General features: G+C 44.1%; 1 protein-coding gene and 1 long non-coding RNA gene across 4 annotated transcripts in view; one reads left to right on the top strand and one right to left on the bottom strand.

Annotated features, from left to right (window-relative positions):
• The window catches only part of RBFOX1 (RNA binding fox-1 homolog 1), a 2060838-nt gene that overhangs the window by 518528 nt on the left and 1517864 nt on the right, over window positions 1–24446 (top strand). The window lies entirely within an intron of this gene.
• Window positions 19678–24188, bottom strand: LOC123382605. The gene is made up of 3 exons (XR_006591206.1): window positions 23805–24188; window positions 23333–23463; window positions 19678–20611 (listed from the first exon to the last, which is right to left on the bottom strand). It is a non-coding gene; the product is annotated as an uncharacterized LOC123382605 (long non-coding RNA).

Genomic DNA, 24446 nt, shown 5'->3' with positions numbered 1-24446 from the left:
CACTGTGAAAAACTAATTTTCTGTGGGAATTTATTAAATAAGAAATCTGCATGCCACTTTACCTTGTAAGTCAGGCCAGCAGAATACAAAGATTCCCCTCGACTTTGATGCATGTTCCTAGCAGAGACTTCTCCATCACTTGGGGAGAGGTGTTTAGGAGGTAGTTTAGTTTCAGGGCATGTGTATCTTTCAGTGTGTCCTCATGGCAAGAAATACGGGACCCCCAGCTGAAAGCCCATGATATGAGAGAATAACCAGGACAAACAGAATGCAGGGTGGGGTGGGGACGGGTGTGAAAAAGTCAGGCCCATGTTCTCCTTCCTTGTAATGGGCTAAATTGTGTGCCCCTCCACCCCCTATTTGTATGTTGAAACTCTAATCTCCAGTACCTCAGAATGCAACCTTGTTTGGAAATAGTCTTTGCAGTTGTAATTAGTTAAGATGAGGCGATACTGGAGAAGGGTGGGCCCCTCATCCAGTATGACTAGTGTTCTTATAAAAAGGGGAAGTTTGGACACAGACAAAGGAAGAACACCACATACAGATGAAGGCAGAGATGGGGCTGATGCTTCGAGGAGGAACATCAATGATTGTCAGCAAATAATCAGAAGCTAGGAGAGTCATGGAAGAGATTCTCTCTTCCATTGCTCAGAAGGAACTGACCCTGCCAATACCTTCGTCTCCAACCTCTAGCCTCCAGGGCTGTGAGATAATACATTTCTATCAGGTAAGCCATCCAGTCCATTAGGGCAGCCCTAGAAAACTACTACAAGGACAAAGATTCTTTTATATGGGAGTCTGGACACCTGGCTTCTGGTTTGTGCCTCCCTCCAGACATGAGTGTGTATGGCAGGCTGGGTTTCTGAAGCACTAGGCTCTGAGATGATTAGTGTGTGCAGGTTTATCAGGGTGGTCTCTAGGATTGGCACCTGTGGAGCGGGAATGACCCAGAGCAGGAATTATATATTTGAGCTGCAATGACATATCAAACAGAAGCCTAAGCTGACCCAGTGGGGAGTCTGGAAAATTGAATGACCATTCAGAACTGCCCCACATTGGAGTCAGAGATCTTTATACCTGAGCTGCTTCAGGAAGAGGGCATGAACTTCAGCAAGGTGGCTCTCCTCAGCTGAGGCAATCCCAAGAGAAGACAGAAAGCTGAGAGTTAGCTGCTTCCCACATTCCCGGCAGCTGGGGGTACAAATCCTTGATTCCTAAAGGGACTCTGAGTGGCTCATTACAGCACCACAAGGCCTCATCTTGGTCGGATCTCTGGATGAGAAAATGCAAATGGTAAACCTTGCTGGGTGCTGAGGAAGGTGCTGTGTTGAATTATATTCTATCCAAAGGATGATTTCTTGATTTTGAGAATTGAGTCACTTGGGAGAGTGAGTACTCCACCATTTGGGGGAATTCAAATAGAAGCTGTATGCCTTCCCAGGAGCATTAAAGACAAGAGCAGAAGCAGGGGATATATGCAGTAGGTAGACAGTTTGCACAATCCCTTAAGACTTGGAATCTTTGCAGACTATCGACCTGTAGTGGCCTCAGGGCAACATGAGTAGACCCAGTGATTTATGTGAGGAAACCTCATGCATTGAAAGAGGATGAGATTTAGAAGTAAAGAGTTCCTATCCTGCCTGGCTCTCTGTGCATGACCTTGAGCCAGGATCTCCACATTAAATGCCTCAGTCCACCCAAGTGTCAAGAGAAGAAATTAAACTAGACAAATGCTTTTCTATCTGAAACAATCCTCATAGAGCCTGGGTTCTTTCCTCCAGAACACATTGCACTTTTGTGATTATATAACAATTTGTGTGAAGGTACGATCCACATTGTCTCCTTTGTTGGGCTGCAGCTTATGGAGAGAAGGGACTTACCTTGTTTATATCGCAGGATTTTACATTCTACTATTTATTGAACATTAACACATGGCCAGACGTGAGGACTAATTGAGTCCTTGCAACAACCCCATGAGGTGGAACTCATTAGTCTCAAGAAACACTTGGGGAAACTGTATGAGGCCATGCCCAGTAAGTGGTAGAGTTTAGGCATGAACTCAGGCAGCCTTCTTCTTAATTACTCAGAGACTTCCTCCCAGGATCCTAAACTCATGGTGGAATATGGCAGAATCTTAGTTGCAATTTGGTGCACATATGAATGAAAACCAATTGGCCCCTTTATTTAAAAAAAAATCTCAAAGATACCAAATATTACATACATGAAAGTTCTGCTTATGGAAGGGTATGGTCATTGCAACCACATCCCCATCCCAACAAGAGATGAGCTTCCTCTTCTCTTGAATATTACATAAGTGAAATTACCCGGGAGCCCAGTTCTGCAACCACCCCCATGCTGTAGGCATCTCTACCATCTGAGTTCTGTTTGGCAGTGTAGACGTGGGAGGGTGGCTGCTTTGGGTGGCTCATTCACCACCAATGGGATAAAGGTAGGGAGTAAATCTGGCCTTGATAAGACGCCAAAGCATTGAAATCATCCATGACCTGTTTGTATTCCTTGTTAACCCCCTGAACTGCAGGGGGTTCGTGAAGCCCTTCTTGTTCATTCACCTTGCATGGTCACCAAAGGTGCTCAGAATTAAAGGGAAGTAGAGTTGGTAGAAGCCTCTGTACAACCTGCATCTTCCTGCCCTTCAGGCCACTGTCCAGGGAGAAGTTCCACAGAGTGTCATATAGAGAGGGGCAGAAGAGGTTGACAGAGTAGCCACGAGATTAGGAGAGCTGGCTTGGCAATGAAAGTGAAGTTGTAATGAGGAGAAAGTACCTGGCACCATGGAACCCCAACTCAGTGCACAGTCTAGGAGGTGCCAGAGTCTTCTTGGCTGGAAGACATCTCCCCTTCAGCTCAGAACAGTTAACTGAGTGAAGGTTAATTTGTCCATCAACTTGTAGTGACTGTGAGAGCCTTTTCTGCACACCAGAAGGGGAGGAAACTGGCAGAGTAGAGAAGGTAGGTGGAAAGGTTCGAGAAGCCTGGAAGCTGGTTAATGGATTGAAGGAAAAGGATGTCGTTGAGTCAGGGCTGGGCTAGCAAAGGAAGGAAAGGAACTGTCCAGGATAGCTTCCTGGTCAGAAGAGGAAAGGGCTTCCAGCCTCTCAGTTTGTCCCTCCATCAGTGCCCTGCTCCTGTCCTTACCACTGGGGTGCACAGCAACCCAACTTCCAGCTGGCAGCATTGACATCTCTGCCTGAGGATTTCTTTTTTTGGAGCCATTTATGTTCCTCTGTGTGCAGTGCAGGCTGGAAGTGCTGGCAAATTAACTCCCCCTGGAAGGGCTCCCTGTTCCATGACGGATGCAAGTTGGTGTCCAAATATCCCAGATCCCCCGCCTTGTGGGTAGGATAACTCTGACCTTGGCTCCCAGAATTCCCCAGTGGGATCAAGCTCCAACTAACTACAGTGGTAATCTGCCTAATAATGCAAACCCTGTCCCTTTTTCCACCTCCTTCACCTGCAGTCACCTCCCAAATAAACTACTTATGCCTGGCTCTTTCTCAGCATCTGCTTCTAGGGGAACAAAAGCTAAGATACCCTGTGCTTTGATCGATCCTGTTTAAGTTGAGGTGGTTAGCAAAAGGGGTTGTTACCCTTTGGGCTGGATGGAGACACCTTGTAGTGTATGACCTCACATTTGGACTCCACTATCTATTTCCACCCCAGAAGTACTTTTATCCTCTGTTTTGACTCCGGAGTTATCACTGATGAGGATTTTCGCTGGATACTTATGGAAGATCTGAAGCACTAAAGTTCCTGTTCCCCTTATCTTATGCCACAGTCTTGTCTTCAGAGACCTCTTGCTGTTGCGATAAGCACAGCTTCCCTGGGGCCCCTTCCTAGTTTCTCACTCACCAGCCCCGCAGCACTGAGCACATGTTTATTTTCTTCCGTAAGAAAATGTTAGACAGCCAAGGAGTTGGCATGCATTGAGAGCCTTCAGTGCATCAGTCAGTGTGCTATGTGCATAATCACATTTAGATCTTCTGAGGGAGGTACTGAGGCATCCATGTGGGGAGAGACTTGAATGCAAGGAGAGTCTCTAAAATAAGGGTCCAGCTACTCCTTTAGCCTCACCTCCCCACCCAGGTGCTACCTAGATTAGATTAGTGGAAAGAACAAGCATTTTTTAATGAGATAGACCTGAGCTCCAGACCCACTTGTGCCATTTGCTCACTTTGTAGCTCTGGCTAAGTTATTTAATCTGTTTCCTCATCTGTATAATGGGCACACTGACAATTGCATCTTAGGCAATTATAGTGGTTAAAGGAGGCAAGGCACATCAATTTCCTAGAACGGTTCTTAGCCTATAGTAAGTGCGTAACAAATGTTAGCCATTGTTTTCACTTTGCACCCCATTGAAGTTCACACATCCAGCCATTTCTGGGGAGGAGTTGACCAGATGGCAGCTTTGCACTAATCAGAGGTTAGGAGTCTACCCTGAGAACAGTGTCATTTGGGGACACATTGGAGACATCACTGATTCTCCAGCTCTGCCCGCCTCATTCCAGTCCCCTCCATGTCACAAAATTGCAGAAGGAAGATTCATCACAAGTTGAAGGATTTTCATGACAAAGTCATTTTTCTGCTCATGACCTCTTGTTTTTATACAAGAACTTAGTAGGTATCTGGCAAAACATCAGCCACAACCCAGATAAAAGTATAATTATTTCCTATTTGCTTGCTGGGGTTTTCAAATCAGTGCAGTAATTTAAGCATGACTCTTGGAGGCTTACAAAAAGATGTTATGATTAGTTTTATCTCCTTTGTTAAGGAAAAATAATTACAGTGAAATAATTAGAGGCGGCAGAGTTGACACGAGATTAGGAGAGCTGGCTTGGCAATGAAAGTGAAGTTCTAATGAGGAGAAAGTATAACAAAGGGATGGGTCTACAGGGAAAGTGCCAGGAGCTTGTCCAGTTCTGGCCTCAGAACTCAGGGACAGAGAGGAAGCAGTACAGCTGGCTCAGTTATCAGCTTCGTAACAGAGTTAAACCACTCGGGCAAAGCACTGTCCTTGGTGTCATAAGACCCAAGTGTAAGTTCAGACGTAGCAATGCCAAGAGTGTGCCCTTAGACAAATCCCTCAGTAATTCCGAGCAATATTTAGTAGCTATGTGTTGGTTTCTTTTTCTTTGTCTAGAAGTGAGCTTCATGGAGATATTATAGGGATAAAATGAGAATGACCTGGCTTAATAAGTAGAAAGCCACCCACATGCACATAACTGCCATCTTGTGTATCCCACAGTTACTTATTATAGTTTATTTACCACTCCCTTATCCTGTGAAATGGTTTGAAATTACACAGGTATGTGATCAGGTCCTTGCTCAAGAGCAACAATGTTCTCGCTCTTCTGGCAACCTGGAAAAAATACCAAGGAGTCTGCACTTGACTTTGTTAATGGCCCAGTGAAAGATAAAAATAATACCTAACATTGTGTTAGAACCTACCATGTGCTGGGCACCAGGTTAAGGATTCTGAGTGTATTGACTCCATCTATCTTGATACCAATACTGAGAGGTGGACAGTATGTTGGATCCTTTTATATCCCACACTTGTGTGGAAACTAAGATTAAGAGGCAGTAAGGAACTTACTCATTTGTTCCTTGGAGCTGACCTTGCATTTGGCAGGATCAGGTTTCAAACAGATCAGGTCTGTTTGACACAGAGATGGAGGCATTAACTCCCAACTTCAGTGAGGTTTCTTGAGGACTTCCAAGCTGTTGTGTCATTTGGTGATGGTAGCCAGGAGGAAAGGAAACTGGCTCTGAGATAATCCAAGAATAATGTAGGAAACTAGCCTCAACCTGGGTTAGCAATGTCTAGATGTTCCCATATGTACTAGTTATCTATACTAATAGATATAACACTAATACTAATACTATGTAATAAGTTATCACCAAACTTGTTTGGCTTAAAACAACAAATGTTTATTTTCCTACAGTATTCGTGGGTTGGGAATTAGGGAGTGGTTAACTGTGTGCCCCTGGCTTGAGGTCTGTCATAGGGCTGCAGTCTCATCTGAAGGCTGGGTTGGAGGACCCACTTCCAGGTTCAGTCAAATAGCTCTTGGCCGGCCTCAGAAGATCAGCCTCTAAGCTCCCCCATGTAGTTACTGGGCAGCCTCACAATGTGAACCTCTATATAGATTGCTTGAGTGTCCTCACAGCATGGTACCTGGTGATCTGAGAGAGAGAGAGAGAGAGACCAGAGAAAGATTGAAAGACAGAGAAAGGAACCAGAGAGTTCCTAAATTGGAAGCCACACTTTTTATAACCTAGTATTATAAGTGACATGCCATCCTATCGACTGATGAAAGGATAAAGAAGATGTGGTATATATTCACCATGGAATATTAGCTACCAAAAAGAATGAAATCTTGCCATTTGCAATAACGTGGATGGAGCTAGAATGTATTTTTTTAAATTTATTTTTGGGACAGAGAGAGACAGAGCATGAGCAAGGGAGGGGCAGAGAGAGAGGGAGACACAGAATCTGAAGCAGGCTCCAAGCTCTGAGCTGTCAGCACAGAGCCCAACACGGGGCTCGAACTCATGGACTGTGAGATCATGACCTGAGCTGAAGTCAGACGCCCAACCAACTGAGCCACCCAGGCGCCCCTGGAGCTGGAATGTATTATGCTAAGTGAAATAAGTCAGAGAAAGACAAATACCATATGGTTTCACTCATATTTGGAATTTAAGAAACAAAACAGATGAATGTATGGGAAGCAGGAGGCAGGGAAGAGGAGAGAGAGAAACCACAAGAGACTCTTAAAAATGGAGAACAAACTGAGGTTGATGGGTGGAGGTGGGTGGGAGATGGACTAGATGGGCGATGGGTATTAAGGGGGGCACTGTTGTGGTAAGCACTGGTGTTCAGTATAAGTGATGAATCACTGAATTCTACTCCTGAAACCAGTATTGCACTGTATGTTAACTAACGAAAAAATTTAAATTAAAAAATATATAAATTTTTAAGAAAGTGACATGCCATCATTTTTTCTGTATTCAGTTAATTAGAAATGAGTCATTATATTAAGTCTACATTTATGGGGAGGGGTTTACGCAAGTAATGAAAACCAGAAGGTGGGTATCATTGGGGGTTGTCTCAGAGGCTGCCCACAGCACCGTTTTTTACTGCCCACTCTCTTTCCTTCCTCTATGTTTTAGAATAGAGATGGCTCATATTAGTGCATTCTCCATGTGTTCACAGAGCCTAAGAGGACAAGATCATCACTGATCTGGCTTGTGTCTTTCCATTCCCATTCATTTGTTTCCATATAGTTTGTATAGAGTCAAGGTGACTCAACTGGCTATTGAATCTTTTCCATGTTTTGGGATGCCACAACTGATTGGAGCAATCCAGAGACTAAAATACCAGTCACTACTTTAGTGATGTTCATTTACGCAATCAACAAACAACTGAGTACTTACTTATTCTTCAAGGGTAAAAAGAGGTAAGACCATCACGGTCCCTGCCTGTGTGGAGCTCACCTTCTAGTGGGAAGACTGATAATAAAGAAAAGTAAACAAATCCTATACTTTTAGATTACACTAAGTGCTCTAAAGGAAATGAATAGGATGATACAATAAAGAGTAACATGGAAGAGCGACGTTTAGTATGTGGTCAGAAAAGTCTTCAGAAGGCAACCAACCTGACATATTACTGTTATGGGCGCAAAAAAAAAAAAAAATTGTGTGTACCTGTCTCTGTATGTGTATTACAAATCTATGATGATCATGTTGGTAATGATGATCCTTAGAGTTGTTCAGTACACTGCCCTGTGAACTGCACATAGCATTTCTGGCAAAAGCTGTCTTACTCATTTTACCAGTCTTCAAAGCAGCTGATAATGCTTGTCCCTTGGTTGATGTGAGATTAGATTGTGCAGGTTCCTGCAGACTCTTTTAAGGATTTTAAGCTCGATCTTAAGTACAAATGGTAGACAATGAACAGCTCAAAGCAAAACTCTGTGTACAATAATCTGTGCAGCATCTGAGCTGGGTCTCTGATACTTGGGCAATCAGAACAGATAAAAAGACTAATTTTCATTCATCACCATTGTAGGTTAGGTGACTTTATTCATGACAGCCCTGATCATTCCTAATTCCCCACTCTGTTGTTGGGGGATGCTGTTCTCTTAGTTTCTGTCTTCCCGTCTCATTTTCTCTTCATTTCTTTCCCTTCCTCCTTTCCCCCGACTCTTCATTCATAAGAATAAGCTCAGAGAAAAATCTTAGGGAAGAGGTCTCTACTTGACCGTTATTTCTTCCTAAATTAGGCCATTTACCATCAGCCTTAAGCCATTGTGGGAGCCTAGGGTGACCCTCCCCAACATTTTCCCTTTATAATTTAGAAGTGCTGAATCCCTCACTGCATCCTGGCCTTGTAACTAATTTCTAAGGAAGCGAGAGGATGATCTCCCAGGAGGGAAAGATAATTCTCGTTTTCCCTTCTCATAAGCTCCACAAGTGGTTGTCAGGTGAGAAAGCTGCCAGGTCAGCACCGGGCCCCCATGCTAAGCCGCTTATCACTGCCACCATGGCCGCCACTTTATTAGCTTAACTTCTCAGAGGCACAACTCCTGGATTGAGCTGGGAGAGAGTAGGAAATGACATCCTCTTAGCAAGAGAGAAAACTCTCTCACAGATGGGGAGAAGCAGGTTTAGCATTCCTGGACCACTCCTGCCCAGCAGCAGAACTCAGCTGTGTTCTCAATGGGGTCTCAGATGCAAGTGATTGGCCGCCTGCATCCCGTGCTCCTAGGATGCCCTGGGGGGCTGGTGTTGAAGTGAGTTAGAAGGAATCTGATTTGTCTCCTTTCTCCCTCCCCCCCCCCATTCTGCCTGCGTAGCCTCACTTTAAATTGCTTTATAAGCTGGAATTCATGGGCCAGTTTTCGCTCCTCTTCTCCCACATTAGACAGCCCCTTCACTGAGCACCCACAGGGTGCCAGGCTGTCATTCAAACATGGGGAAATAGATCAAGCTTCTGCCCTTAAAAGAGTACACACTTCAGAGGAGAAGCTTACCAAAGGGCTTTCTTGTTTTAAAAAGTAATGATTGATAATCGTGTACTAGCTAATAATACGTGCATTCAGTGCTCACTGCTGGGCACTGTGCTAAGCGCTTTAAGTGCATCTTTCACTGAATCCTCCCAACTGCCTGAGAGGTTTGGGGCTTTGATGGCTCATTTGCATTTTATGAAGAAATGAAGGGTTTCATATTCTGATTACTTTTCTCAAGATTAGCTAACTGGTCAGGACCTGACAATGATTCTAGTCAAAGAAGGTGGGAAGCCGCAGATGGTTCTGACTCCACCTATGGGAGTCACGTTGGGCACTGGGAAGGGTTTAGGGTGGCTTTGCAGATTTCTGGAACTGGGGAACTGTGTCAGTAGAGAAATGATCATGTCCTTGGTCCATGCCATCATCCTCTCTCACTGGACACCTGACATAACTTCCCCTTAATTCTCAACCTGGTCCCTCAAATCTCTTTTCTTTATTTTTAATTTCTATTACTTTTTAATTGAAGGATAGTTTGCATACAATAGTATATTATTTTCAGGTTTATCACTAAATTTACTTTCTAATCCAAAGTGTAGCCACTTTTTTTCATACAATAGTATATTTTCATACTTTTTTGCATACAATAGTATATTATTTTCAGGTTTATCACTAAATTTACTTTCTAATCCAAAGTGTAGCCACTTTTTTTCTCAAAGTGTAGCCAGAATGATTTTTACAAAATACATTTTGAATTGTGACACTTGCCTGTTTAGAATCACTTCCCATTGCATAGCCTAGCCCTTGGTCATCTCCACTGTCACCTTGTCCCTTCTCCCTGCCCACCTCTGCCCTCCCTTCCTCACTCTCTTCTCTCTCTCCTTCTCTTCTACCTTTACCAACTAATTCCCTTTCAGTTACTTGGATATGACCTCTTCCTTCTGCACAGGACGCTTGCATTACCTGTTCTTCCTGCCCATTACTCTGTCCCCACCCTACAGATCCTCCTCCTCAGGCTTTAGAGCTCAGTTTGATCACCACCTTTTCAGACGCCTGCCTTGACCAGATCAAATCCCATATCCCTATCACCCAGGACAGTCAGCAGTAGCCTGCAGTCCTCTGTATCTCTTATCACAGTTGGAATTCTACCTTTTTTCTCCAACACTGAACCATGGACAACTTGAGATCAGAGACTGTGCCTACCTAGTTCCACACTATCACCAGAAGCTGGCAGATAGTAGATGGTCACTTAAAGCCAGTTAAATGAATGAATGAGCCATATGCATTCCCCATCTTGATTAAGATTAGTGCATTCAGCTTACCAAGATTTACTCAAGAATGTCATTGGAGCCATTGTGTTTGAGATTTTGAATATGGTGTACTCCCTGTCCTCAAGTTGATGACAGTCAAGGGAGTGGAGTAGATGCACAACTATAGTGGTAAATGCAGCAAATGAAAACAAGGTAAGAAGCAGCACCTGGCTTTGCCTGGGAAGTCAGGGAGGCTTCTCAGGCCAGGCATCTTTGTCTCAGCCTCCCAGCACTGGTGTTTCAGTAGGTGCCCAGAAGGGGAGGGCATTCAGGCAGAGCAAACAGTGGGTGCAGAGGAGGCATGGGAGAGCCTGGGAATGTGACCTTTGGGCAGGAATCACACGTGCACCTCATTTCCCAGTGCCAGAGAGGTGGGGCATTTTTAACCTACTGCCTCTCATCTGACTTCATGTAAGTACCTAGAAAATTAGTTCAGGTGTCTATACGTGTCATCTGGATATGTAGAAATAATGTAGAAATTGCTGACACTTCAGTGAAATTTTATTAATTCCTGTTGCCCTGGTTAAATTATTAAAACCCCCTCTAAAATATCCTGGATTGGATAATAAGTTATGTAGTTACCCTATTGAAAGCCTGAAACAAAGATTGCAGCTTTTTTTTTTTTTTAAGTGAGATGAAATCCACATTATATAAAAAAAACTGTTTTAAGGTTAGTGGTATCTAATACATTCACAATGATATGCAACTAACACCACTATCTAGTCCCAAAACATTTTCATTACTTCAATGAGAAATCTTGTACACTAAGACACTCCCCATTCCCTCCTACCCCAAGCCCCTGGCAACCACTAATCTAGTTTCTGCCTCTATGGATTTGTCCATCTGCATATTTCATCCAAATAGAATCCTATGATATTTGTCCTTTTTTGTCTGGCTTCTTTTACTTAGCATTATGTTTTCAAGTTTCTTTCGTATTACAGCATGTATCAGCACTTCATTCTTTTTATGGCAACATAACATTCCATTGTGTGGATATTCCACATTTGGCTTATCCATTCATTAGTTGATGGACATTTGGGCTGTTACTAGCCTTTGGCTGTCATCAAGAGTGCTGCTATGAATATTTGTGTGCGAGGATTTGTTTGAGAAAATGCTTTCAGTTTTTTTGGGTAATGCTAGGTCATACAGTAATTCTTAAACTTTTTGATAAACCAATCACAACTTTTTTTGTAACACTTATTCATTTTTGAGAGAGAGAGAGAGAGAGAGAGAGAGAGCAAGTGGGGAGAGGCAGAGAGATTGGGAGACACAGAATCCGAAGCAGGCTCCAGGCTCTGAGCTGTGAGCCCAGAGCCCTATGCGGGGCTTAAACGCACGAACCATGAGATCATGACCTGAGCCAAAGTTAGATGCTTAACAGACTGAGCCTCCCATGTACCCCAATCACAACTTTTTGAGTAACTGCCGTACTGATCTTCACCTGGCTCCCTCATCCTTATCATGGCGTCAGAATGGGCAGATCCTGTCCTGCACTAGGAGGGAATATCCTTTTCAAGGGCAACTGAAAGCCCATGTCTGAGAAGGGGCCCAGTATGGAGATAAGGAGAATACTCAGGTAAGATCCAGAGCCTTTCGTGGGTAATTAGGCTGAGGTGGGATAAAGAATAAAATATTCTTCACGAGGACAATGTATGAAAACTCTTGCTGCAAACTATTATGATTTTCAAAACTGATTGATAGGAAAAAATTAAAAAGATGCATCAAAACAATGAGCTTAATGGAAAAGCATAAAAATTTTATGTCTAATGGAGTTGTATATTCATATTTGTGTGATGGCATGTGAATACGTACAATGCCAGAATGATGCATGAAGAATCTCTTCTTTTTTCCCTGTTTGATGGTGAGCGGGAGACCCCAGGGGTAACTGGAATCATCACTTCCAATCCACATTCTGTCTCTGACGTGATAGCAGAAATTTACCTGAACCCCTGTAAATTCCATACAATGCTATAAATATTGCTAGGTACCTCTTAGGATATAGGTATCATGCAAAGCATCTCAGAGAACAGAAAAGTCATAAGAAGCAGTGGGGTTAGGGAAAGACCAAGAAACAGGAATTTTGGTCCAGTTCCAGTTCATAATTGACTTTAAGGTGGCTTCTGATGTGACAGGGATCTTTTCCTGTCTCCTTTGCCCTAAGAGGATATCTTTCTTTACCAATTCAAACGTTCAGATGCCATGCCCTCAGACAGCTTGCAATTTTTATATAAATCATTTATAGTGCAAGGTAGAACTTGATGAAAGGTAGAAGCAAATGCCCTTGTTGGGAGAGAGGAGAGAGGAGGAAGAGAGTGAGGGGATCATTCAGATGCACAAAGGATCTAATCTGACTTAGAAGGACCAGTGAGGGCATCAAAATGAAATTGTCTTTGAGATGGAGCCAGTCATTGATACTGATGAGACTGTTGGTAATAGGAACTATTTCCTGAAGGGTAATAATTAAGGGGGTGATAAAAGTGGGAAAAGGAAGCATAGAAGGAAGGGGACAGAAGTTGCAGCACGTAAAAGAAAGCCAGCCAAGACAGATCTTGCCCTCTCCCTAGTCTTACTGAAGCAAGGAGAAAAAGAGGAAAAGGAAGCATAGAAGAAAGGGAAAAAGGAAGTGGCCAGGAGATACAGCAGGTAGAAGAAAGTCAGCCAAGATACAACGTGCCCACTCTGTAGTCTTACTGGAGCAAGGAGGACACTGGAAGTTTCTGCCTGGCTCAGTAGAGAATAGTCCCCACCTACCAGGCCCTACAAATGCCTCTGAGAGAGCCCACCTTCTCCCCATGCTGGACACAGGACCTAGGTGGGAGTGCTCACCATACACAGTCCCCATTGCCCTCTGTCAGAAAGCTACTGCTGGCTTAGGTCGTTCCCCCCCATCTCCATCAGTAACCACCCACCCCCATGTAATTTATTTATCTATTCATTCTCTCTACCCAGATTTCCATAAACTCCTCCAACCCCATAGTGTATTCAGATGGAAATAAATGAGTTTAATTACTTAAAGTAAATTTGGAATTCAGGGGCGATGGCACTCCATTCTGCATGTGAGCCCAGCCACAGAAGGAAGTGTAAAATATTCAAGCCTTTGAAAGATTGCAACCACTGGGCTTGGCAGACACAGGCATGTTGCCTCCCTTCCTGGATGGGCTCCCGAGCTGAGTGGAAGAGATTGGCTCTTCATTCTTTCCTAGCTCTAGCTGGGGAGCAGGGACAGAGGCAGCCTTGGCCAGGATTCTCCCCTTCCCTCTTCCCAGAGGGCTCCTTGTGAGGCCTGGGCCGGCTTCCACATTAACCTCTCTAGGCTTGCTGGAGCAGCTGATAATTTCACTCTGCACCCAGTGATGCATGTAAGCCATCAGAAAATCTATAACCAGGCTGGGGGAAATGGCTGCTAAGGTCGTGGTAATGGGCCAGTTTAGGGGAGACTTCCAGGGAAGGGTAATTTACAATTTAAATAAGAAAAATAATAAACTCTAAATTAACAAAAGGAAGAATTCTATGGCTGTGTAGGAGGAGGGCCTTTCTTTCTGAACTTCCCCTTCTATAAGTTACTAAACTGGTCTGAGAGCCTCCAGTGTGGCTCACGGGGGACTTTTGGCAGCCCTCAGAACAAGGCTGGGAGGGACCCCACCGAGTCAGAAGGAGGCTCTGAACAGCCAAATTGTAACAGGAACCTTCTGTATCGTCCCAGCTCAGGCAAAGGCCTGGAGGGGGAGGGGTGTGCATGGGATGAGAGCATCTGCCCTAATGTCCCGCCTGAAGAGGATGACTGTGAATTCAGACCCAGATCCTCTGTCCCCAGAGTCAGTTCTTAATCACCATGACCTCCTATATTTCCCATAGGGACCCTCTGAGACCTCCCTGGTGTTCCCACCATCCTAGGAACATCCTGACTGTGTGAGTCTGTCTTAATGGTTTTTTTTACCAGGAGCTTATGACTGGAGATACTGTCCTCCTTCTCCAGGACTGTAATGATTCTGTGAGTCCCAGGGATTGGGGGCAGGGCCAGTGTCTGGCTGGAAGGTTCTCCTTTGCAGATACTAGGAACGCGGTAAAGATGAGAGCTTTCTTTAGGCAAAATCACAAGGTATCCATGTTGGTGCCAGGGACCTTTTCTTTCTTCTCATGTATTCTTTCAGCCATAAGTCTGGGGCTCTCCTGTCACCTGATGCCCATCAGCACAGACTCCCACTGAAGCTGGTCTTCCACACCGTCCTGCTGTTTTCCTGTCTCCTTGAAAACTTGCGTCTCCTGAGTACCAGCCGTCAGACCCCACCCCCCACCATGGCAGGCAAACCTCTATGAGTTAAGGGTTACCCCCATAGTGCCTACCACCTGCACACTAATGCTCACAACAGCAGTGTTTACAAGATGGAAACAGCTCAGGTAATGAGTGGATAAACAGAATTGTGGGCTCTCAGGAGAATATTGTTCAGCCATAAAATGGCACAAAGCTCTGATTCATGCTACAACATGGATGAACCTTGAGAACGTGATGCTAAGTGAAAGAAACCAGACCCAAAAGATCACATGTTATATGATTCCATTTCCAGAATAAGGAAATCTATGGACACAGAATGTAGATTAGTAGTTGCCTGAGGTGGGGAGGGGCAGTGGGGAGTGACTGCTGATGGGTATGGGTTTTCCTTTCTGGGTGATGAAAATGTTCAAGGCTTAAATGTACTAAATGCTAATGAATTCCATGCTTTAAAATGGTTAATTTTATGTTTTGTGTGTGTGTGGAGAGAGAGAGAGGGAGGGAGGGAGGGAGGGAGGGAGGGAGGGAGAGAGAGAGAGAGAAGGGCAAGCATGTGAGCAGCAGGTTTCCTTCTCAGTCTCTCAGGTCTGCTCCACCCTTTTCCCTGAAAGGCGAGCCTTAGGGCCTTCTGTGGTCGTGCATCAGCACAGACCTCCACACAGCTGTCTCTGCTGCCTCATCTCAACTCAGGCAGGGTTCACTCTCACAAATTAAAATTCTGAATCTAGTGAGCCAAACTCCTCTTTCCTTAGGTCATTCATAGAATATGCATCAGGCCTTCTCTACCTTCCCACCTGTTGTTCTGCTCACCTGGGGAGCAGGGCTGTGAAACTGGGTGCCCTGCTCACTTGGGGTGGTATTCTAACTTAATGAGCTGGGAATTGGACTAACAGAACAAAATTAAACTCTGATGAGATATCAGGTCTTTCCAAGCCATACAGTGTTCTCCTTCCTAGTGAAAGGAGAAGGCGAGAATGTGAGAACAGCGTACCCTTTCCAAACTTGACATTTCATGTACATACAGTTAATCATATGACACTTGTGCAGGACGAGGTTTGTGAACTCTACTGCCGCTGCTTACCAACACCACACCTTGCACTAGAAATCTTATCTCTAAAATGCTCATGGCCAGTATAGTGGAGGAAGCCTGAGGTTTTTAACCAGGGCAAGGGGCCACCTCCCCAGGTTGTCTTTGGAAATGTGTGGTGAAATTTGGGGGTTTTACATGGACTAGGGGTGCTTTTGGAATTAAGTGTAGGGGGAGAAGGGTATAGGGATGCTAAAAATATTAGGAAGAGCAAAAATGACCCACACAATAATTATCCCCTTCCAAAATGTCCGTAACCCCTGTAAAAAAGAATGGGGGATTCTACTGCACCTCTGATTCTGGCACTAGTCGTGTGACTGTGACCTTGGGTGAATCACTTAAACCTCACTCTTTTTATTTTTGTAATGGCTGTACCCACAGTATACAAATCAGATCTTTTGAGGTCTGCAAAAATTTTCATCCATGTTGTAGATTACTGACAGTGGTTTTTTTCTCTGAAAGGAGTCTATGGGTTCTTCAAGTTTGAGAAACTCAAGCTAAATGGTAGTCTTATTTTTAACAACAATAATATGAAAACAGTTATGGAGTGATTGCTTGTTTTATAAATCCTCAGAGCAGCCTCTTAAGTTAGATATTTTTATTAGTCCCATCTTGCAGAGGTGGTTTATACAATTTAGGCGAGCTAGTAGGCGGTAAGTTGGGATGTCAATATATGCAGTCACTCCATAATCCAAACTCTTAGCCACCAAACCCATGTCCCCAAATTTGATTTTCCTCAACGTCTTCATTTATTTTTACAGTATCCGTATACCACCATGATGTTAAGCTGTATTTTCATACACTAGCTCTATTATTCATGTAATATTTTAAAATTGACTTAACTGAAACGTACTTAAATTGGAAGCTGTTATTTTTCTTGAAACACAAGGAAAACAAAACAGTGTTACGAAATTCTGTGCAGATTCATAATGTATATGCAAGTGTGTGGCTTGCCCTGTCTTTGTCAAAAGGGAAGAAAAGAAAGTGTTTAGGAATTTAAAATATTATATGTAACAAACTGAGACTTTTTGCTTGATGGATTCCAAAATATTGGGAAAAAAATTAAATTTAAAAATAAAATTAAATCTAAAAAATAACAACTAAAATTCTTACCATAGGTAGCAATTTGTTTATGCCATCTATAAATGATCACCTACGAATGATCTAAAATCTTTTCCTTAAGTACCACTGATGGGAATCCCTATAATTTTCCATATCCATTCATGTACTTCTCAGCTATCAGATTCCAGCCCTCTAACTTTTTTTTTATCATGCCCTGATTCCATTGTGGTTCAGCCCAATCAAAACAACCCAGCTGCCTCCTTGGCTGGCCTCAATCCCCATGCTATAGACCGCCATTTTGGTCCCACACTTGTCTGACCAGCTCCTTCCCACCCTGGCTTTGGAAGGTTAGAAGTCTTTTGTTTTTCCTCCTTTTCAATTACAAAAGCCTGTTTGAACAGCCTCTGTGACAGCTCATGTTCAAACAAGCTTTTGTAATTGAAAACAGAGCTTGCAATGTGGCTGCAGGGACGCTAGCCTCAAAAGGAGGAGATGCGGAGCAAGCTGTGAGCTGGTCCCCAAGGCCACTTTCAAAGTGTTTAAAGCTTCCTTCCAATTAAAAAAAAAAATGGAAAAAAAGAAAATCCTGTTTAAACACACAGTCCAGACTGATGGGCTTGGGTGACTGAAAATGGAGATTTGGACCCAGGGACAGGGTGTTGTCTTGGGAAGGAGTTGGTGGAGGGCATTGCTTCCTGCTGGGCATTTTCACCCATCCTTGGAGTCCCTCTTGCCATTATTTTAAGGGGTCTCTGAGGTTGAATGCACAGGTCTCTCCAGCTTCATTCAAGTTTATACCCACATTCAAGTTTATTCAACCTTCGTTCCTTCCTTCTTTCCTTCCTTCCTTCCTTCCTTCCTTCCTTCCTTCCTTCCTTCCTTCCTTCCTTCCTTCCTTCCTTCCTTCCTTTCTCCCTCCCTCCCTCCCTCCCTCCCTCCCTCTTTCTCTCTTTCCTTCTTTCTCTCTTTCTCTCTTTCTCTCTCTTCTCTCTCTCTTCAAGCTTTGCAAATGCAGTCTTCAAGAGCAATGCTTCAGAAAAGAGAATTCCACCTGCATGACCTTGGATACTTATTTAACCTCTTTGGGACTCAGTTTCCTTGCCAGTGAAACAGCATCACATTAGCGTTTGTCTTAGGAGATTGTTTTGAAGATTAAAGGAGGTAATCTATTTAAATTACCTTGTACCACATTGCAAGGCAAAGTGTCAGTGTGTGATAATGTTTAGTTTTTCTTACTGTTAATAGCAGTATTAATGGTAACAGGACAATTAAGTGAAATATTTTATAGTGGTTAAGATTATAGATTTTGGTTTCAGATTGGTCTGGCCTAACCTGCATGAACCTGTTTCTTTTGTCTTAAGATGGAAATGATGGTATATCCCTGTCCTGCCACACACACAAACATACACATAACTATGTGCCCCACACTGGGATTGGGTGTGAACAGGACTAAGAACAGACCAAAGGGGGTAAGACTGGAAGATAGGTAGGTAGAAGAGTCAAGAAAAGGAAGAATTAACTTTTAATGAGTGTGGGAGAAGGTGGTAAGACGTGAAGCACAGGGTGCCGTTTGAGCAGAGCACCACGAGGATGCGCAGAGGCAATGGCAGTGTCATGGGTGGAGATGACCTCCCAGGAATGAGTTGCATTTCAGTGTGGCTGGAGAATGGGCAGGAGAAGGGCACACATGTGGGGATGCAGGGTGAGAGGGTGGGCTAGAAGGTGGCCACAGGAGCATCCATGTTAGTCTTTTATTTGCCAGGGACAGAAACCCACCACCAAATAGCTTCAACCTGTTAAAAAACAAAACTCACCTAAATAAACGTGAATATCTAATTGTCTTTATTAATTGATTCCTGAATCAGGCAGCATACCACTGAGCAAGTAGAGAAGAGCTCCAAAGAGCTACAGAAGGGGAAAGGGTTTTAAAGGCCGGACAAGGAAGTCATCAACAGAAAAAAAGGGATTATTTCAGGGGAGGTCACCTTCCTCTGGGGACAAAAGGGTCTTAGAGGTGGATTACCTCAGCTTCCTTTGGAGGATAGAGAGTGCCTGTGTGACAGATTGACCAGAAAGTTCTTGAGTGAATGGTTAAGACATATTTCTGGCAGAGGTTGGAAGTATGGTTAGGTTAGGTACCAAGCCCGGATTTGGTGACTTGGCATAAATGATGCCGTTTTGGGCCTGTGGTTTTCTTTTTAACAAAAGAAAGAAGAATGAATGGATGGTGGGATGGATGGATGGATAGATAGACGAGTGAATGAATTAAATAAAAAGAGAAATAAGTTACTCTGTTCTAGGGTAGTCTGTCTGCAGGCTCAGTACAATCAAAAGGCTCAAATGCTATAATTAGGACTCTTCTCCCTTCGCTCGCAAGGCTGCTCTTCCGAACTGATTTCATTAGTAGGCTCCATCTCTGTACCCCTTCAACTCTAGGTACATCATCCTTACCGCTTATAGCTTCAGTGGAAAGAGAAAAAACACTCCTTTCTGGAAGCTTCTGCTAATCTGCCTTGGGTCAGCGTGGGTCATTTAGCCATCCAGGTACCAAGCGCTGACACCGAGAAGAGAGGGCATTTTGAATTGACGAAATAAGCCTTACCTGCTCCTCATTACAACTGGACATGGAACCCTTGTCTGAACCACAGAGGCTTGAGTAAGGGGAGAACAGTTGCACAGGAGAGGAAATCAGGGGGCTGTTAACAAAGAAGGAAAGTGGTTTCCAGAAAAACCATAGGTGGCCACTGCAGCCTTGCTTGCCCAGCTCCATTTTGACTTGCTTATGTAGGCCATGGGGAGGGAGAGCATGTTAAATTTGTGAGCTGTCGAGTCTGAAAAAGAGATTAAAGACCCAAGATCAATCTGAGGCCATTAAAATGGTCCAAATGGCAGCTTTCAAGATCAAAGGGATCAGGCAGAGGGAGATCCAAGTTTTGTGGGGCCTGAAGATTATACAATTTGGTGCCTATTTGTGTTGGGCATAATTCTAAAATGGCCCACAGAGATTTCTCACCCCTGTCACGTACTGTGATGTCTACCTGCCTATTCCTTGGGACTGGGAATATGATGGATTTTAGTGCTGTGATTAGATTGCTGGCCTTAAGATAGGAAGATAATATGGCTGACCTAATCACTAGTCCATTAAAAGCAGAGAAGTTTCTCCAGTTGATTGGAAAGGAGGAGCTCAGATTTAACAAGAAGGATTTGATGCACTGTCACCGCCGTGAGGATGCAGGGGCCCATGTGGTAGGAGGGGACTACCTCAGTCTGAGGGGACTGAGAGCTACCTCCAGCAGACAGCCTGAAGGGAAATAGGGCTTCAGTCCTACAGCCTTAAGGAACTGCATTGTGTGAGCAGCAAGAATGAGATTGGAAGCAAATTTTTCTCCCGTGCCTCCAGATAGGAGCTCAGCCTGGTCAACAGCTTGCTTTCAGCCTTCGCAGTCCGTAAGCAGAGACTCCAGCCACACCATGCCAGACTTCCGCCCTGCAGAACTGTGAACTATAAAGTGGTATTGTTTTAAGCCCCCAAGTTTGTGATAATTTGTTAGACGGGAATAGAAAACAAGCACACTCTCTCAAAGAGACAGAATTAGGATTTTAAAATTAGGTACAAGGGCCCCATTAGCTCCATGGAAAATCCACCTCTGGGGTCCGATGTTGCTTTGACCATGTTTACCTGCAGTTCACATCTTTCCCAATTCTTCAGAAACATGAGATGGGGAAGAATTCATACATGCACTTCCTTTTGACCTCCGGAGTTCCGTTCTCCACATTTCGGGGCCATATTCCCCCACACCCTGCACTCCCCATCTCCATAATGCAGAGATGTTGCCAAGCCATTTGGTCCATTTCTCTTCTTGGCAAAGAAGAAAAAAAAATAAAGCTCTCAAAATTATTAGGTAATGATATCACTTTAAAAAGCGACACAATATTTTAACAGCATGACGCCACTTAGCTGTGGTTTAATAAAATGTAGGAAGTGTGGAGCCTGCCAAGCTGTGGCAGCGTTAGGTGGGGGCAGACAAACAGCTCGAAACTCACATCAGGAAAATTACTTTTTCTTCAAATGGAAACTTTTCAATTGCTTTCAAATAGCTGGAGCTGATGGAAATAATTTCCTTAGCACGTTTGCACATGCTGCCTGCGTCTTCTCCGCACGGTGCCGGGAGCTTCCTTAATAAAGATTGTCGCGAGGTTCTGATGTTGCCACGCTCTTGTTATTTAGAAAAGGCACCAAACCAAGTCAAGGGGAGTCAATTGATTACTAAATGCAATTCCTGTTTGGTGTCCCCGAGGCAAATGGAGGCCAGTGGGGGAGCATGTGTGTGCGTGTGTGGACACACATGTGAGCAATGGAGGCAGGGCTGCTCTGAAATGCAGCCTGATCCTCTGCCCCTTTGGGGAGGGATCGCTAGGGTAAGAGGGGCTGTCAGGATCAGGTCCCCGCACTTCACTGGTGGGCAGACTGAGGTTCAGGGAGGGAAATGACGACTTAGGTCCAGTCACACAGAAAACCAGAGATTGCCTAATCACTAATGGGGCCAAGCTACTGTTTTAGGTCTAGCAGACATTTTTGTGTTTTTATAACATGCACAGGGAGTTAGGTTTTGATCACTCCCCTCTGGACCTTCCTGCCCTGTATGCCATGTGGAGACTTGGAGTAGAGGATGAATGGCTTCAAGTGTTTGCAATAATGAGGTCTGAGAGACCTGATAGCTGTAAAGTAGTTGTTTTTTTTTATTTATTTATTTTTTTAATAACAACATAGCATGCACGGAACATAGGAAGTCACACTGAAGAATATGTTCCCATCCCCTTTCTCCCTCAGTCTGCCTTACCTTGTTGGAGAGAAAGGCTAAGATTGGTACAGATGTGGCTTTCACGCCTCTCCTGAGCTCACTAACTTCCCTTTATTACTACGAAGCACAGAGCCTTGCAAAGACAGCCGGACCTAGCTCATTATATTTATTTTATCCGTGGTATTTATTTTTATCACTACCTAATATTTATGGCAAGTGATATTGATTTTGCACTTGTGTAAGGCTTCCTTTTAAAATCCATTTCTTTAGTTTTTAAAAAAAGGGAGTCCATTTAACGAAATACATAAAGTATGGCAAGAATCCCAAGACTGGAGTGATGTCAAGAAATACTGACCTAGAGCATGATTCTCTTCCAGATCAGGCCGTTGAGGCCTGTAGTATGTACATGACCCACCAAGTGTGTAAAAATACGGTGTATTAATAGAAAGGTTGAAGTTTAGTGAGGCCAACAGATCAGAAGACAATTGCCACTAAAAAGATCACTTTGTTACTCACAGTTACCAAGAAGAGGGTTCAGCACAGACTCAAGACCTTTTGAAAGGAGGAATGTCAAAGTATTTGTGAATGTGTTTTAAAACCACACACTGAGTGATGGAGCCATAGGGAATTGGAATGCTTAAGTAGACTCCTTCATAAAGCCACCCGCCATACCCCAAGCACATGGACAGAGGGCATAGTTCCAGCTTAGCTCTGTGGTGGATTGCTTCACAGTTGGGCCGACATGTGTGGAATCCTGACTTGAGAGCTTACTTGCTGTGTGACCATGAGCATGTTACTTACCCTCTCTGAGCTTTAATTTCCTTATTTGTGAAATGCGGCAGATTCCCTTTCCTTAAACAGATTGTTGAATCAAAGCGACAAGAACACAGTGAGTGCTAAGTAAATTTAAATTCCTTTGTGTTCCCTCTTCTGTGTCACCTGCCCACCCCAGTTTCCACACTGATTAGAGTTGCCTGTGATCATAAGGCATGATCCCAGGAAGCATGATAATGGAGGAAGCGTTACAAAGTATTGGACTTCTGAATGTATTCAAATAACCTTCGAGAAACCATCTTTACTTGTGAGAACTTAGTCAAGTCACTTCTCCTCTTGAACTGCAGTTAAATTCAGTGTTGGTCTTCATTTACCTTAATATTGAGGACCCAGTTTTCCAAGCATGCCTGAGGAACTTGGTATACACCTTCTCACCTGAGCCTCGTAACAGCTCCCAGAGGCAGGTAGGAGGAAATGTAGGGTCAAGGGATCAGAGGAACCCTCCCAAAGTCAACCTCTGAGAAGCGATGGAGAGATGCCAGCCTGAGCCCAGACCAGTGGGGAGAGGCTGTGAGGTTTGTGGGATTTTAATGACGGATTGCTTTGAGAAATTATAATTCTTTAAAAATTCCAACCAGGGTCTCAGAAGAGCACCAAAAGGCCCCTTCAGGAAGCAATTAAAGTACCTGCCCCATAGTGGGAGCACTGGTGGTAAGTCAGCATTTTTCAGTAGAGCAGTTTCTAGGCCAGGAATCAGAGGGAAAATGAAATCATTCAAGTGGACGGAAGGAGAGATGAGCTCTTTGCTGGGGCCATAGTCAGGAGGGCTGGCAAGCATAGGACTTTGGCAGGAGGCTAAGCTGTATAATGTTTTGGCTTTGAATCAGGGCAGGAGGACCGCGGTCCCATGCCTGCCTTTTCACAAGGGGCAGTTAGTTGAAGAGGCTAGGGGTCTGGATTTGGAGTCAGGCTGCGTGGGTGTGAATCGCAGTTCTGCCACTTACCTGAGCGACCTTCCAGGTCCATTTCCTCATCTTTCCAGTAGGAGAAATAATGCAGTTATCTCTCTATGGATTGTTCTGAGAATTACGTGCATGCAAAGCCTCCTGGACATGGCCTGGCATGCGGCCATCTTCTATAAAATAGCATAAACAAACAGAAGGTATTTGAGTAAGACTTTCCTGGTGGTGTGGAGAAAGTCAGAATAATAGTGTAGTTTAAGAAAGTCAAAGGGCCTTGGGTTAAGAAATAAATATTTACTAAGGGTCTCACGAGAGCAGAAATTATGTTTATTTTGCACATAATTGTTTCCAGTAAGAAGTTCAACACGTAATATGTGCTCAATTAGAAATTGCAGAAGTAGGATCTCCTGCTTATTTTAATTGAACTAGGCAGGAACTTTTCCACATGTCCCCATGCCCCCTCTCCCACACCCCAGGTGGAAACTAAAGCCCAGAGAGACTAAAAACCACACACTTGCCAGGAGTTCATAGCTTCTCATTGGATCTCCAGTATGTTGCACTTCATGCAAAACAAAAGTGAGTGGGACCTTTTGTGTGGAAACTCCAGAGAATCCTCTTTTCAGGCCTGGATCTACTCCAGAAAAATAAGGAAATGTCCTGGTATGGAGTTTCTACTCAATACTGGAAAATAAGAAACAGCATTATTTTGGTATTTTTTTTTTTCTAAATTAAATTGGACACTGAAACTTCAGCTTCCTGGGTAGAGGAAATTCAGAAATCAGTCATTGGCAGGGTTTCCTCCTTCTGTCCACTAGCTTATTTAAGAAACTTAGACCAGCTGAGGGCCCAGGAACCTGCCAGGCTTGGGAAGAGCACAGAGGGCTGATCCCTTGTCATCTGTCACTGCTATCTTTACTGTTTTTCCTTTGGATAGGCAGTATCCCTTCACATGCTCGTCCTTTATTACCCGGGCAGCTGAGGGTGGGGCATGGGGGGGGGGGGTGCTTGACTGCTCCAGAGGGGCTGCCAAACTCCACCCAAGGGGCTTAGCCTGACCACAAGCTTAACATGGAGATTCTTGACCACTGTTCTTGAGCCTGTCCTATCCTCTCATCAGAGATTTTACTGCCCCAGGGGGCCTGGACCTCAGTGCCCA

Source organism: Felis catus, chromosome E3, assembly GCF_018350175.1.
Source record: "Felis catus isolate Fca126 chromosome E3, F.catus_Fca126_mat1.0, whole genome shotgun sequence".
NCBI classification, from domain to species: Eukaryota; Metazoa; Chordata; class Mammalia; order Carnivora; family Felidae; genus Felis; species Felis catus.
This window is presented reverse-complemented; position numbering and strand designations above follow the sequence as displayed.